The following is a 13,820-nucleotide window of genomic DNA, read 5'->3' as shown; positions in this document are numbered from 1 at the left end:
CCTGCCCAAACAGTGGCTTTCCCTCACATACACAGGGTATCGGTGTACTCAGAAGAAATTGCACAACAAATTTTGTGGTCCATTTTCTCCTGATACCCTTGTGAAAATAAGTTTGGGTCTAATGTAATTTTTTTGTGAAAAAAGTAATGTTCATTTTTCCTTCCACATTTCTTTAGTTCTTGTGAAGCACCTGAAGGGTTAATAAACTTCTTGAATGTGGTTTTGAGCACCTTGACGAGTGCAGTTTTTGGAATGGTGTGACTTTTGGGTATTTTCTGTTATATAGGCTGCTCAAGCTCCTAATGTGAGGTGGTCCCTAAAAAGAAAAAAAAAAAAGTTTTGTAAATTTTTTTGGAAAAATGAGGAATCGCTGGTCAACTTTTAACCCTTATAACTTCCTAGCAATAAAAAAATGGTCTCCAAAATTGTGCAGATGTAAACTAGACACGTGGAAAATGTTATTTATTAACTAGTTTGTGTGACACCACTCTTTGAATTAAGGGCACAAAAATTAAGTTTGAAAATTACAATATTTTCAACATTTTTCCAAATTTCCGTTTTTTTTGTAAATAACTGCAAGTCATGTCGAAGAAATTTTACCACTAACGGTGGTGGTGATGGTGGTGGTGGTAATTTTATTTCTATAGCGCCGACATATTCTGCAGCACTTTACATTTCAGAGGGGACTTGTACAGACGATAAACATTACAGCATAACAATAATCACATAGATCATAACAGATACCAAGAGGAAATGAGGGCCCTGCTCGCAAGCTTACAATCTATGAGGAGAAAAAAAATACATGAAAGGTGGGTGGTAACAATTGCCCTGATTGTTTGGACCAGCCATAATGTTAAGTATGTAACAGTACAGACACAGAGGGCTAATAGATGCATAAAGCATGTGGGAACATGATGCGGGGAACCTGGTTATGGTCAAACTTTTGACTGTGCCACACAGGGATAGTTAGCTTAATGCGTTGAGGTGGTAGGCCAGTCTGAATAAATGCGTTTTTAAGGCACGCTTAAAATTGTAGGGATTGGGGACTAATCGTATTGATTACACAGATAAGTGTAAGGTTATGCACATGGGAAGGAGAAACAGATGCTACAATTACTTACTAAATGGGAAACTGCTGGGGAAATCAGACATGGAAAAAGACTTAGGCATCTTAGTCAATAAGAAGCTAAATTGGAGTGCCCAGTGTCAGGCAGCTGCCACCAAAGCAAATAGGGTCATGGGATGCATTAGAAGAGGTCTGGGGAAAACATAATTCTCCCTCTGTACAAATCACTCGTCAGACCACACTTGGAGTATTGTGTGCAATTTTGGATGCCGGTGCTCAAGAAAGACATTACTGAACTTGAAAGGGTTCAAAGGCGGGCTACTAAAATGATAAATGGAGTTGGTTCACTACAATACCCAGAAAGGTTATCAAAATTAGGTCTATTTACTCTAGAAAAGAGAAGACTTAGGGGAGACCTAATATATATATGTACAAGTATATCAGAGGGCAATACAGAGATCTCTCCAATGAACTGTTTGTACCAAGGACTGTGACAAGAACAAGGGGACATTCTCTTCGTTTGGAGGAAAGACAATTCCTGCACCAGCATAGAAGAGGGTTCTTCACGGTAAGAGCAGTGAGGCTCTGGAATTCTCTTCCTGAGGAAGTGGTGATGGCCATCTCACTGAATGAATTTAAGAAAGGAATGGATGCTTTTCTTGTAACAGTATAGAAGGTTACGAATAACATAATATTATAGGTAGATGGTTGACCCGGCTTAGGGGAAGGAATTTTTTTCCCTATGAAGAAAATTGACTTCTACTCTGTGGGTTTTTTGTTTTCCCCAGGATCAACAACGCAGAACAGCTGCACTAAAAATAGGCTGAACTAGATGGACATAAGGTCTTCGTTCAGTCTTCAAAACTATGTTACCTGGGAAGTGCATTCCTAAGAATTGGCGCAGCACGTGTAAAGTCTTGGAGGTGGGAGTGGGAGGTTGTGATTTATTGAGGATGCTAACCTCAGGTCATCAGCAGAACGGAGGGCGTGGGTAGGGTGGTATACTGAAACAAGGAAGGAGATGTAGGGTGATGCTGAGCCATGGAGGGCTTCGTGGGTGATGGTAATAAGTTTGTACTGAATTCTGGAGTGGATGGGTAGCCGGTGTAATGACTGGCACAAGGTAGAGGCATCGGGGTAACGATTGGCGAGGAATATGATCCTGGCTGTAGCATTCAAGACACATTGGAGGGGGGAGAGTTTGGTAAGAGGGAGACCGATTTAGAATAGAGTTACAATAGTCCAGACAAGAATGAATAAGAGGAACTGTAAGAGTTTTTGCAGAGTCAAAAGTAAGAAAAGGTCGAATTCTAGAAATGTTTTTGAGGTGCAGATGACAAGAGCGAGCCAGTGATCGAATGTGGGGGGCAAAGGAAAGCTCGGAATCAAGTATGACCCCAAGACAGCGGGCATGTTGCTGGGGAGTAATAGTGGAACCACACACACAAATGGCAATGTCAGGTATAGGTACATTAGTAGAGGGAGGAAACACAAGGAGTTCTGTCTTTGACAGCTTCAGTTTCAGATATACTGAGGACTTGATAGACACAGCGTTTAGACAATCGCTGGTGTTTGTCTACAAAAGCAGGTGTGATGTCAGGAGAAGCAGCTTATAATTGGGTGTCATCAGCATAGAGATGGTACTGGAAACTAAATCTACTGATTGTTTGACCAACAGGGGCAGTATACAAAGAGAAGAGGAGGGGGGCCTAGGACTGATTCTTGAGGAACCCCAACAGTAAGGCAAAGACTAGAGGAGCAAAAGATGAAAGTAAAGGAACGGTCAGATAGGAGGAAAACCAGGAGAGAACGGTGTCCTTGATGCCGATGGAGCAGAGCATAGTGAGGAGGAGCTGATGATCCACAGTGTCGAATGCTGCAGAGAGATCCAAGAAAATTAGCATGGAGTAATGACAATTTGATTTAGCTGTTAGATCATTAGAGACTTTAGTGAGGGCAGTTTCAGTAGAGTGTAAAGAGCGGAAACCGGATTGGAGAGGGTCGAGAAGAGTTATCAGAGAGATAGCGGATCAGACAGGAGTGGACCAGGCATTCCAGGAGTTTAGAGATGAAGGGAAGATTAGAGACAGGTCTATAGTTAGCGGCACAGTTTTGGTCGAGGGATGGTTTTTTAAGTAGTGGATGTATGATGGCATGCTTAAATGAGGAGGGAAAGATACCAGAAGAGAGAGAGGTTAAATATTTTAGTTAGGTGAGTGGTGACAGCCGGGGAAATGGACTGGAGGAGATGTGACTGAAATGGGTCACTGGTGCAAGTGGTTGGGCGAGAAGATGCAAGGAGCCTGCTTACTTCTTCTTCTGTGACTGGTTCAAAATCAGAGAGTGAGCTAGATGCAGTGGGGGAGGGAGGACAGTGCATGGTATGAGGTGATTGGAAGATAATTTCCTGTCGGATATGGTCAATTTTTTCTTTGAAGTAAATGGCCAAGATCGTCAGCTTGAAGCTCTGTGGTTGGGGCCTGCACTCTTGGGTTGAGCAGGGAATGAAAAGTTTCAATGAGACGTTTAGGGTTATTGGACAGTGAGGTGATGAGGGTGTTGAAATAGGTTGGTTTGGAGATGTGAAGTACAATATGTCACGAAAAAAGCAAACTCCAAATCAGTGGGATCCGTTGAAACGTTCGAGTTATGACCTCATAAAATGACAGTGGTCAGAATTGTAAAAATTGGCCTGGTCATTAAGTACAAAATTGGCTATCACTAAGGAGTTAAACATATTAACCCCTTCCTGACCTTTGATGCCACGTAGGTGTCATGAAATGTCGTGCCAATACGACCCATGACGCCTATGTGGCGTCATTAATTGATTGCCCCCCCTGCTGGGGTCGGGTGACCGGGGTCACTGAAAGGTCACCCGACCCGCACACAGCGGACACTTGAGAATTAACCCCATGGGGCGTGGCTTAGCCCCCACATGCCTACGATTGCTCTGATTGGCTGTTTAACTTTTAACAGCCAATCAGAGCGATTTGTAATATTTCACCAATGAAATTTGGTGAAATATTACAATCCAGCCATGGCCGATGCTGCAATAGCATTGGACATGGCTGGGCGCCGAGACCCAACCCCCCCCCCCCACACACACACACACACACCGACTGGTGGGGGCGATCGGCCACCGACGGACAGCGGCAATCAGGGTGGATCTAACTGATTTAAATCACGATTTAAATCACGATTTAAATCATTGGTCAGTAAGGCTTGATTTAAATCAGTGATTTAAATCAAAGTTTCTACCTAAACTAGTTCTTGCTACTTTAACATGCAAGTAGATGAAGATTTTTAGAATCACTTTTTATATTACTTTTTTCTCCCCAGTTTAATGGGTTAATCATTCATATTTGGACACCACTGTTCTGTTGTACTTAGGAAGGAGAAAAATAATCCTGACCTTAACAATTTAAATAGATTTATTCAACTGAAACAATAACAACATTACAGCATAAGATATTTGCTTAAACAAACATCCATGTTTGTTAACTAATTTGGCTAAACAAAATATATATATATTTTAAGAAACTTAGACTGTCAGCCCAGCCGACACATGAAAAACTTAAATACTACTGTCCCTGCTGTCCTCTGTAGCTCACTTGTCGTCATCTTCATCTTCTTCTTTGTTCCTATTCATAATCTGGAAAAGAAAAACAAGCTTTCCTGCTTTATTGGGTCCCAACCAATTTCTCAATTTAGAATGAATGAGTCCAAAGGAAGAGAATATTCTTTCAGCGCCTGCAGAAGAAGCTACTGCTGTTAAAAGTGAAATCATTACTTGAACAGTCTCTAAATCCAAGCGCTTAAGTGACTTCCACCAGTTTACTGGTGTGACCTTCCTTAAAATATCTTCAGCAAACATATATTTCTTGAATGGTTCCCCCTTAGCTCTGAAGTTTATTATAGTTGGCATTAAAGATGGATGATTGCTGGATACCCATGTCATAGCTAACTCCTCTTCCTCAGCACTTAGGTTTTGACCCTGATATTGGATATTGACAATATTTGCCAAAAAATGAGCTGGAGTCAGTGCTTGTCCCATTCGTTTGTTTACTGCTTGTAATTTAATTCTGTCCATGTGTAGTTCTGTTTTTAAGTGTTCACTCAGTTCCTTCCAAATTTCAACAGCATCCGCAATAAAACAGCTATTTTTCTGTATTTTGTTTAAAGCTTGAGAGATGGGTTTCAGGAAGCTCAGCATATGTTCGACATTTCTCTTAAGCCCAATGTTGAGGATTTTGGCCGTGACACTGCCATCTATTTTATCTCGATTTTCTTCACAAAGTGTCATCAGAATAGGCCAGTTTTTGATATACTGCTCAAAACAGTCCACCACAGAGTTCCATCTAACACCTTGTGGGAGCGTTAGCTTGGTTCCACCCATCCTTCTCAGAGCTGCTGCAGCAAAATGATTATTACGGAAGTATTTAGCAATTTCAACAACATTAGCCTTTATTTCTGGAACACTTAAGTCTTTGGCTAAGAGGTGCAGCAAATGAGCACTGCAACCATATGTTATTAGCAGCTTTGTATTCCCTCCCTGCTCTTCTAAATCTCTTCTCATCTTGGATACGTTTTCAGCATTGTCAGTGACCAAACTGCGTACTAGACATTTGAATTTTTGTTCACATGTCGTTATAGCTTTTACTGCCACTTCTTGTAAGTATTCTGCTGTGTGTGCATTTCCTGACGTATCAGTTGTTTGTGCAAGGAAGACTTTACCTTCTTCTGTTGTTATACAAGCACATAAAATAGGATCATTGTGGACATTACTCCACCCATCAATACTTAGGTTAACAATTTTACCCTCCAGAGCTGTTGCACATTGCTCCATTTCTGTCATACACTTGATCCAGCAGTTTCCCTGCAACATCAGCTCTGCTGGGTGGACTGTATCCTGGTCTCAGTGACTGAACCATATTAATGAAATGTGGGTTCTCAGACGGAATGAAGAGTTCGTTGCATAAATAAACTGGGCAATTTTTTCATCAATCAACTCTTTTTCTAATCTGCTAGTTCTTATCACAAACCTATCTATGGTGGTTCCAGGAGGTAAAGGTTTTTTCTTCCTTTTGGGTGATGGTGATATGTGGCTGTGGGTGTCTGATGATGATGCTGCTGCTGCTAATGAAGCACTATCCTGGATGGATAACGCTGAAACTGTAGAACAGGATGATGGTGATCTTGGAGGTGGATAGTTTCCAGAATCCATGAATTCCCCTAAACAAAAAAAGTCAATGCTGTTATTTTATTGTTTATACAATTTCTGCTTATTGTACACAACACATCACTGCCCCTGCCCCAAAAGGAATATTTGTTTTTCTTCATAACTGTACCAAATGACAGTAACATGCAGTAATAATAAGAAATATAATTTTTCTCACACATGACAGTTCAGTCTTTAGAAATAGGATTCAATAAAAATGTTTACCAACCTGAAGATCCTGCCTGTTCAGAAGTGTTTCTTTGGTCATCTTCATCACCGCACTTCTCATGATGTTGCCTCATTCGCGCCACCAGGCCTTGCATCTTTGTTGCATCGTTTGCATTTTGCACGCATGCCTGCCTTACCGATAGGCGAAGGAGCTTCATTAAAATATTCCCAAACTGGGTCTCTTTTACGGCCTGCTGCCATTATAAGGAAAGAATGTAATAAACCTCAGATCGTACACACAAACAGATCCAGACTTGTCTGTCTGTGGCTATGCTGCAGTATTGTGCTCAAAGTTTCACTTTCATTTTCTTGTCTGCTTGCCCTTCCTCCTCCTCACACTTAGATTCACATTCTTCTTGTGTTGTGCAGATGTATTCCACTCCAAACAATCAGAAACATATTGTCTAACTTCTTGGACTTGGCACTGAAGGGGTTGATTCTGTATTCATAGGTTTGTAGAACAATAGGATTAAGGTCTTTTTCTCAACTCTGTTCATGTTGTAACATTTTTGCCGTGAAGAAGAGGCTGGGACCTCTGCGGAGTCACATTCAGTTTTGAGAACTGCGTAAGTAAAGCGAGCGTCTGTGATAATATAGGAGAGAAACTGCCCACTAATCCTACAGAAACCTCTGGAAGAGCATGGCATTGTGAATGTTACACATATCCAGCCTTTATTCTACTGAGTTAAACAACTCAGCTTTATCTCATGATGGAAGAACCTTTGGATGGTAAAATATTTTCCTCAAAAAGCAGTTTATTGAAAAAAATCCGATTTAAATCAAAAAAATCCGATTTAAATAAAAAAATCCGATTTTTTTTTTTTGGATTTTTTTTTAAAAAAAAACAGATTTTTATCCACCCTGGCAGCAATTGGTCGCCGCCATCATATGCTCCCCCCTGGTACCTCCGATGTCCTGTTGTGGCTCCCAGGGTCCCGCCGTCCCGGATCATGGGTGCCGCTATCTTGGAAAATGGCGGGCGCATGCGCAGTGCGCAGGCCATTTTCCAAGATGGCGCTCATGAATTTGCCAGCTGCTCATTCAGTTTTCATTTTGATCACTGATAAACTCTGATCAAAATGAAAAAAAAAAATAAGTAAATACACCCCCTGTTTATCACCCCCATAGGTAGGCACAAAAAATAAAATATTTTTATTTTTCCATTAGGGTTAGGGGTGGAATTAGGGTTAGGGGTGGAACTAGGGTTAGGGGTGGAATTAGGGTTAGGGGTGGAAATAGGGTTAGGGGTGGAATTAGGGTTAGGGGTGGAATTAGGGTTAGGGGTGGAATTAGGGTTAGGGGTGGAATTTGGGTTAGGGGTGGAATTTGGGTTAGGGGTGGAATTTGGGTTAGGGGTGGAATTTGGGTTAGGGGTGGAATTTGGGTTAGGGGTGGAATTAGGATTAAGATTGGGGTTAGGGGTGGGTTGGGATTAGAGTTGGGCTTGTGGTTAGGATTATGATTAGGGGTGTGTTGGGGTTAGAGTTGGAGTTAGAACTGAGGGGTTTCGACTGTTTAGGCACATCACGGGGTCTCAGAATGCGACATGGCACCACGATTTATTCCAGCCAATTTTGCGTTCAAAAAGTCAATCGGCGGTCTCTCCATTCCGAGCCCCGACGTGTGCCCAAACAGTGGTTCCCCCCACATGTGGGGTACCAGCGTACTCAAGAAAAATTGCACAACAACTTTTGGGGTCCAATTTATCCTGTTAACCTTGTGAAAATAAACAATTGTGGGCTAAAAATGATTTTTTTGAGGGGAAAAAATGATTTTTTATTTTCACAGCTCTGCGTTAGACTTCTATGAAGCACTTGGGGGTTTAAAGTGCTCACCACACATCTAGATAAGTTCCCTGGGTGGTCTAGTTTCCAAATTGGGGACACTTGTGGGGAGTTTCTACTGTTTGGGCACATCAGAGGCTCTGTAAACGTAACATGACGCCTGCAGACCATTCCATCAAGTCGGCATTTGAAAACGTCACTACTTCGCTTCCGAGCCCCGACGTGTGCCCAAACAGTGGTTCCCCCCCACATATGGGGTACCAGCGTACTCAGGACAAATTGGACAACAACTTTTGGGGTCCAATTTCTTTTGTTACCATTATGAAAATAAAAAATAGCGAGCTAAAAAATCATTTTTGAGGAAAAAAAAAATTTTTCATTTTCATGGCTCTGCGTTTTTAAACTTCTGTGAAGCACCTGGGGGTTCAAAGTGCTCACTATGCATCTAGATAAGCTTCTTGGGGGGGGGGGGGGGTTGGGCTAGCTTCCAAAGTGGGGTCACTTGTGGGGGGGGTTTCTACTGTTTAGGCACATCAGGGGCTCTGCAAACGCAACATGATCCTGCAGAACATTCCATCAAAGTCTGCATTCCAAAATTGCGGTCCTTCCCTTCTGAGCTCTCCCATGCGCCCAAGCGGTGGTTTCCCCCCCACACACACATATGGGGTATCGGTGTACTCAGGACAAATTGCACAACTTTTGTGGTCCAATTTCTCTTGTTAGCCATGTGAAAATAAAAAATAGCAGGCTAAAAAAAATCATTTTTGAGGGAAAATTTTTTTTTTTATTTTCACTGCTCTGCGTTATAAACTTCTGTGAAGCACTTGGGGGTTCAAAGTGCCCACCACACATCTAGACAAGTTCTTTGGGGGGTCTAGTTTCCATAATGGGGTCACTTGTGGAGGAGCTCCAATGTTTAGGCACACAGGGGCTCTCCAAACACAACATGGTGTCCGCTAATGATTGGAGCTAATTTTCCATTCAAAAAGTCAAATGGTGCTCCTTCCCTTCCGGGCACTGCCGTGCGCCCAAACAGTGGTTTATGACCACATATGAGGTATCTGTGTACTCAGGAGAAACTTGCCAACAAATTTTAGGATCCATTTTATCCTGTTGCCCATGTGAAATTGAAAAAACTGAGGCTAAAAGAAAATTTTTGTGAAAAAAGTCTTTTTTTTTCTTTTTCTGTGGATCAATTTGTGAAGCACCTGGGGGTTCAAAGTGCTCACTATGCATCTAGATAAGTTCCTTGGGGGGGTCTAGTTTCCAAAATGGGGTCACTTGTGGGGAAGTTCCAATGTTTAGGCACACAGGGACTCTCCAAACGCGACATGGCAACCGCTATGGCTAAGTGCACACGTAGCAGAAAATTTCTGCTCAAAAACCTGACTCCCGTCCCAAAAACCGCGCCTTTTTTGTCTTCGCGTTTTCCGCGCGTTTTCGTTGCAGTTTTTGCGCGGTTTTGATGCGTTTTTTCCGGCTTTTTTAAAACTCATTGAACAAGCCAGGAACGCGGAAAAATCTGCAAAATTAATGAGCATGCTGCGTTTTTTACCGCAATGCGGTTTTTTTCGCGGTAAAAAGCGCATCAATGTGCACAAAGTGCAAAATGCATAGAAATGAATGGAAAGCTTCTTTTTCACGTTTTTCCCGCGGATTTTTTGGGAAGTCTGCTGGAAAAAACGCGAAAAAAACGCTGTGTGTGAACACAGCCTAAATATTCCAGCATATTTTCCATTCAAAAAGTCAAATGGCGCACCTTGCCTTCTGAGCCCTGCTGTGCGCCCAAACAGTGGTTTATAACCACATATGAGGTGTCGGTGTACTCAGGAGAAATTGCCCAACAAATTTTAGGATCCATTTTGTCCTGTTACCCATGTGAAAATGAAAAAATTGATGCTAAAAGAAAATTTTTGTTGGAAAAATTGTCCATTTTTTCCTTCCACGTTGCTTTAGTTCCTGTGAAGCACCTGAAGGGTTAATAATCTTCTTGAATGTAGTTTTGAGTAGCTTGAGGGGTGCAGTTTTTAGAATAGTGTCACCTTTGGGTATTTTCTGCCATATAGACCCCTCAAAGTGACTTCAAATGTGAGGTGGTCTAAAAAAAAAAAAAAAAAAAATGGTTTTGTTAATTTTGTTATAAAAATGAGATCGCTGGTCAACTTTTAACTCTAACAAAAAAAAGTTGCTTCCAAAATTGTGCTGATGTAAAGTAGACATGTGGGAGAGGTTATTTATTAACTATTTTGTGTCACATAACTCTCTGGTTTAACAGAATAAAAATTCAAAATGTGAAAATGGTGAAATATTCAACATTTTTGCCAAATTTCCATTTTTTTTTTTCACACATAAACGCAAAAATTATCGACCTAACTTTACCACTAACATGAAGCCCAATATGTCAGGAAAAAACAGTCTCAGAATCACTAGGATGCGTTGAAGCATGCCAGAGTTATTACCTCATAAATGGACACTGGTCAGATTTGCAAAAAATGGCCAGGTCATTAGGGTCAAAATAGGCTGGGTCATGAAGGGGTTAAAATAATCCCCCATTTAAAAGATAAGCAACTTTGATGTTTAATATGGCACCCACTGGCGTTTGTACTTTTGGCCTCTCTGTCCGTCTTTCTAACCCTCTCCACTGGTCAATCATGCATGTTTCCCTCTTGTTGCAATGGACACCTCACCTATGCAGGAGGATCCCTCCGCTCAGCCGGCTGGATCTCCTACAGCTGACAGAAAGCTATGGTGAAATGTGTGACGTTCCCGCCTCCAGCAGAACACAAGGGCAGGAGTTTCTCACCTGGCACAGCAGATATGAGGAGCAGCATTACGCCTTCTTTGCAGAGGGAGGTGAATCAGTGAAGCAGGTAGCTGCTTCCTTGTGGTACAATTGCTGCTGGCAGTGCAGAGTGCAGTTGTGATGAGTTTGTCATATGATTGCTGTACTATGCATAGGCAGTGATCTACATGTCACAGCTCACATCATTACACTGCTCTGCCATCATGATCGCTGCTTTGCCACTCTGCGTGTGCACACACAACTCCCCAGGCCCCGGTCTGTTCGCTCTGCACACACACGCAGCTCCCAGGTCCTGGCCTCGCCGCTGCCCATGTCTTTGGTATCTCCGCTGCACACACTTGGCTGCCCAGGTCCCGGTCGCGTTGCTGCTCCACTACTTAAATGGGCAGCACTTGATGTCCAAATTTTTTTGCTGACCCTGACTTGTATTGCCAATTTTGATCTGAAGCTCAGATTAAAAAATTGATATGTCTCTGCAATTTTTAGGTGTGACTGCTTAAAAAGGAAAAAAAAATGGCTTTCATACATGAAAAATGTACAATTGAATGAGACCTTGGGGTTAATTTAGACAGGCTAACTGTGACTATTAAATGACCACTATTTGGCTACATAGAAGTCCATCTGTCTTCCTTTTATTGGATATACTGGTAGATTCAACGTTAGGACCTCTTAAATGAATTTAACAGGCTCAAGATCTGAACCTGCATTATATCGGGCAGCTGCTGGCTGTGTTATACAACTGTCATCTTCCTGTAACAATGGGGGCTGCAGCTGAGGTCCGAATGCTCGTAACTCTATAAAAGCTGCTCTCAATCTCTGGGGGGCTGACATGCTGGACTTCAGCAAGTCACAGCAGCTGCCATGGAAATCAAAGACAATGATTTTAGCTATATACTGCAATACTCTTCAAATCGTAGCAGATAGTGCAAGTGAACAGACTATTTATTATAGGTTCAAGTCTCCCAAAGGTTCTAAAAATAGGAAAAAAAAGTGGTTTTAAAAATATTATAATTAGAACTTTTAATACAGCAGTTTTTATTTGCCCCTCCCCCCCCCAAAAAAAAACACATTTTGCTGAACCATAGAAGAGCATATCTCCCAATTTTGCTACCTTTATATAGTAATTTTCCTCCTACTGAAGCCCTAGATTCCCCTTTCATCGCACCTGTAAAGTATGATGCCAACAAAAGTAGCCCCAAACACAAAATGATGGCACAACAGTGAATTCCTCCACATGCTCAGTGTGATGACCCTACTGTGTCCCACTTCAACTCTTCACAGCAAAATATCAAGCCAACACTGTATGATCACCTAAGGTTATGTGCCCAAGTTGCAGAAATGTTGCGGAAATATCCGCAGCATTTCCGCAACTCCCACCGCTGGAAAAACGCATGCGTTTTCCCGCGGAAAACACGCATGCGAATTCGCATGCGTTATCCCGCGGAAAACAAGCGTTTTTCACGCGATTTTTGCATGCGGAATTCAAGCGCATTTCAAGCGATTTGAAGCATCGCTTGGAATATGACGAGTGTGACCAACCTGTCAATCAAACAATGTTTGACGAGTGTGACCAACTTTTTACTATTGAGGCTGCCTATGCAAGCCAGATCTGTCGTACGGCACCGCAACTCCAGCCTCTTCACTATAGGCCCAGTCATAAGATCTCAGCGCAGCGTATCCACAATCAATGATGGTTTGGGGAGCCATATCATCTGCTGATGTAGGTCCACTGTGTTTTATCAAGACCAAAGTCAGTGCAGCCATCTATCAGGAAATTTTAGAGCACTTCATACTTCCCTCTGCCAACAAACTTTTTGAAGATGGAAAGTTAATTCTCTAGCAGGGCTTGGCACCTGTCAACACTGCCAGAAGCACCAATACCTGGTGTAAAAACAACAGTATCACTGTGTTTGATAGGCCAGCAAACTCGTCTGACCTTAACCCCATAGAGAATCTGTGGGGTATTGTCAGGAGGAAGATGAGACACTAGACCCAACAATGCAGACGAGCTGAAGGCTGCTATCAAAGCAACCTGGGCTTCCATAACACCTCAGCAGTGCCACAGGCTGATCGCCTCCATGCCATGACGCATTGATGCAGTAATTGATGCCAAAGGAGCCCCAACCAAATATTGAGTACATTTACTGAGCATACATTTCAGCAGGCCGATATTTCGGATTTTAAAATCATTTTTCAAGCTGGTGTTATAAAGTATTTTAATTTACTGAGATAATGACTTTTGGGTTTTCATTGGCTGTAAGCCATAATCATCAACACTAACATAAATAAACACTGGAGATAGTCATTACAGAGTGACCTGTATAATATTTGAGTTTCCCTCTTTGTATTGAACAATTGAAATTAACTTTTTGATGGCATTCTAATTTTGTGAGATGCACCTGTATGTTAGGAGTTAATTTCTCTCCTCGAATATAACTACTGTACAAACTCAGCCTGGAGAGTGTGAGATTGAGCTACATGGAAACCCAACTATACACCATGAAAGATAAAAGCTCTAATTGCATGAGAATAACAGAAGATAGAAAAAAAAAAACAAGTTAATAGCAAACTTGTTTGTTTTGATGCTGTATAAATGGATTTAATAACTTTAAGGACTTCCAAGCTTCTTAATTGCCTGGGTTTTTCAGTCCTCGTACTGATTACTAAAGTGCCTGTAAGAGATGTGGAAGTTGAGTGACAAAATTAAGTGTGTGTGTGTTT

The 13,820-nt window shown here is 41.9% G+C and overlaps 1 protein-coding gene across 6 annotated transcripts in view; it reads left to right on the top strand.

The window, feature by feature from the left end:
- Positions 1–13,820, top strand: part of LOC141048054 (scaffold attachment factor B2-like) — a 350,882-nt gene that overhangs the window by 165,339 nt on the left and 171,723 nt on the right. The gene's annotated exons all lie outside the window — the stretch shown is intronic.

Source organism: Dendrobates tinctorius, unplaced genomic scaffold (assembly GCF_039654945.1).
Source record: "Dendrobates tinctorius isolate UK_male_01 unplaced genomic scaffold, ASM3965494v1 ptg000132l, whole genome shotgun sequence".
NCBI lineage: Eukaryota > Metazoa > Chordata > Amphibia > Anura > Dendrobatidae > Dendrobates > Dendrobates tinctorius.
This window is presented reverse-complemented; position numbering and strand designations above follow the sequence as displayed.